This window comes from Diadema setosum, chromosome 13 (assembly GCF_964275005.1).
Source record: "Diadema setosum chromosome 13, eeDiaSeto1, whole genome shotgun sequence".
Taxonomy (NCBI): domain Eukaryota; kingdom Metazoa; phylum Echinodermata; class Echinoidea; order Diadematoida; family Diadematidae; genus Diadema; species Diadema setosum.
Window position 1 is genome coordinate 23,985,835 of NC_092697.1, and position 3,263 is coordinate 23,989,097.

General features: G+C 39.4%; 1 protein-coding gene across 1 annotated transcript in view; it reads left to right on the plus strand.

Moving 5' to 3' along the window:
• Positions 1-3,263, plus strand: part of LOC140236983 (uncharacterized) — a 59,596-nt gene that overhangs the window by 29,292 nt on the left and 27,041 nt on the right. The gene's annotated exons all lie outside the window — the stretch shown is intronic.

Here is a 3,263-nt window from a genome sequence, read left to right on the forward strand (position 1 = left end):
TAGAGACAAAAACTTTTGCTTGCATTTTCAGTGAATCTTGCCTAATCATGAAATTTTCAAAAAAGTCATGTACACAAAAGTTTCTGGTTTCAAAGTAATCATCCATCACTGACCTTGATTAGCAAAAATCTAGAGTTTGGTATGACGAAGTACACTTGTATCCTGGATTTCTGAAGAGAAGCTGTACGATCAAACATAGTTCATAAAGTGGGAATTAAACAACACAAAAAAATAAAAATAAAGAACAATGTGACAAATTCAATTCATGAGTACATTGCATGTGCCTGGTTGATACTGTTTGCTGGCTATTGCTAGTCACCAGGGGCAAACCACAAGGGTCAGTATCTTTCGCCAGTTTCCCTGTGTGGGTAGGTCTGTAGACCACTTCAGCAGGTCAGCACCCTGCTCTTTGAGATGATGAATGAAGTGGGATCATTTCATTGCGCGAGTCATGGCTAACTCACACATGGGAATGTCCCATCCGAGGGACAGGGTGTTTAGCCTCTTACCAGAGAGGAATGCATGCTTACAAATAACACTGCTCACTGAGAGTTGGGAATCCAACACTGGTCCTTTGGACCAGGAGGCAGATGTGCTCCCAACTAAGCCAGATCACCACCCTAGTATGACTAATAATGTAGCCAATGCTAAGGAGCAGAAACATTCACAGGGGCCCAGTGAACACCAGATTGAATGTCCTACAAGCACTCAAATGGTCATAACCTTAAATATTTGCTTGACCTCACTTTTACTGTTTCACTGCATTCACAGGATGTGACTTTTTTCCCCTTTTTGTTGACACTTGCTCTTGACATTATCATGTACTGTAAAAGTGGAAATTTTCGCAGTGTTGAAATTTTCGTGCATTTCGCGCAACCAGAAACTACCGCGAAAATAAAAGCATGCGAATATTTTTGCTAACCATATGTTCCTGTGCATGATGTCTTCATTCCGTGGAATTAAAAACATGCAAAACTCTTCTTACCCGAACAAGCACAAAAAATTAGTCGTGCGAAAATATCCACTTTAACAGTAACCTGTGGAAGCAAACAATGGTTTTAATCTACCTCATCCTTCAAACATGAAAAAAAAAGAAGCAAACTTTCCTGGTTAAAAATAAGATGACCATGACACCAAAGTGGACATGAGTGGAGAAGGTTTCTGCATGGTGAACCCTTAAAATGATGTGAACTGTGAAGCAATATAGTATACATTATAAACAGTGCTGCCAATTAGTTGTGGGCATCAGGTAACCCACTAATAAAATTTCGATTTTGTCATACAATTTTACTGTAAAGATGTGCTAAGTATACAACACAAACCTTGTTTTCTTTTGTTTTGTTTTTTAATCTTTTTGATATATTTCTTCCTTGAGCAAGAATTTCGCCATCACTTACCCTTTAGGCTACACAATATGTGCATGGTTAGCTCTCCATTTGGTTCAAACTCTGCTCATGCTATATTCAGTACACACCTTTCACATACAGCAATCTGATCTGCAAATGTTAAATTCTATAGGCCCGGTATCTACCTGCTTGTTTATATAATAAATTCCACTAGATGTCAAAAACAGTGCATTAATTACTTGATGATGGCAAGCTGCTATCTAGAAGTTTGCATTGAATTTTAATGTGCTGCTAACCTTGATGATGCAAGTAGTGAATGTCTATGTTTTGACAATTTATGAAAGAAAAAAAAATGCATAGAATCTGGAATACTTTGACCAAAGGAATGACCACAGGAAATGTTAACTTCTTTAATATTTGGGTCACAGCTTATTCTATAGGCTCCTAGGGATCACACAGCCATGTGAGTCACGCATCCATACTGTCATTTTTACACTGGTGACATATTCAGATTTTTGATGGGTTTCCAACATTCCTTGCATAAAATAGTACTTGACACCCAGTAAATGCTCTACATAAAAATCTGCTAGAGTGATACTGCAGTGACTTCTCCAATCTTCAATTTTGAAAGCAAACACACAATCAATATACAGCACTAATTCTCCCCAGAAGTGCAGCTGTCTAAACACAACATTCCCACCCAGCTCTGCCTCTTGGTTTAAATCTCAGAAGCAGTGCTGACTTGCCTAATTCTGTGTGGTTGCAAAGGGATCCAACAGCCCAACTAGGCAAGTGTGAGTCACCTTTCTCAGCCACATGGAACTTGGAGAGTTCAAACCATTTCGTAAATTTGTTAGGATAGCAAATCTTGCCAGAATGGTAACTTCCCATTGAAACAGCTGATAAGGATGATGAAAATTTGTTATTACCATGGCACTTGCTTATCAGCAAAGAGTTCCTATCATGACATTATTATTATTTTTATCAAATCGGGCCTGCAAATTGCCTTCAAGCTTTACTGTGTTCTGCTCCATGAGAGAAGTCTATCCCAAGGAGTGCGGATGAGTAAAAAGACACAAGGAATCCTTAATGGTGAGTCTGCCCCACAAGCAGAATCGGCCCCAGAGGTGGAGCTGCATGTTGATAATCTCCCCCTTATACAGTGTATATGATTCTCCTTTTGCATTCCATATGAAACTACAGAAGCACTCTGATAGCGCAGACCTCCTCCAAGCAGCTTATTTCCACCACTGATCTTGTTTTTCCATAGAGCTCAGTGATTTCCACCCATACGTATGCATGGTGAATATCACCCAATTTCCCCGAGATAGAAGCCTTTTGTTACATCATCAACTTCAAGCTGCGTGGTGCGCCTCGCCGTAGCAGAAACTAGCGCGTGTGAAAACCTTAAAAAATGTGCAGCTTGTACTCTCAAGTTCATTGACCCTACCTGCCAAAATATTGAAAATCCTTCATAAAATCCATAAAAATTCCTGATCACTACCCAAATCTAATCATCTGTTCCTTGTGTCATTCTCAACCTTTCCTGTAAGTTTCATCCAAATTCATTCACAACATTTGGAGTTATTTTGCACACAGACAAACAAACTAACAACAAACGCAGATGAAAGCATAACCTCCTCCCTTGGCAGAGGTAATAATTGACCCTGCTTGATCATCACATGATTTAAACACAAGAAAATTCTTCTCACCCCCATTGCACAGTCACCAATACATATACAGTATTCATTCAGCAACAGTGGCAGCATTCCAAAGGGTTAAATACTTAATTCTCCCTTAAAATATTTTGTGCTTTGCACGAAGAGCACCATCATACAGCAAAGCTGTCAGACGTTGAAGCACAGGATCTCCTCAGTATTCTATTGCCATAGCTGGTGACTTCTCACATTTCCGTCA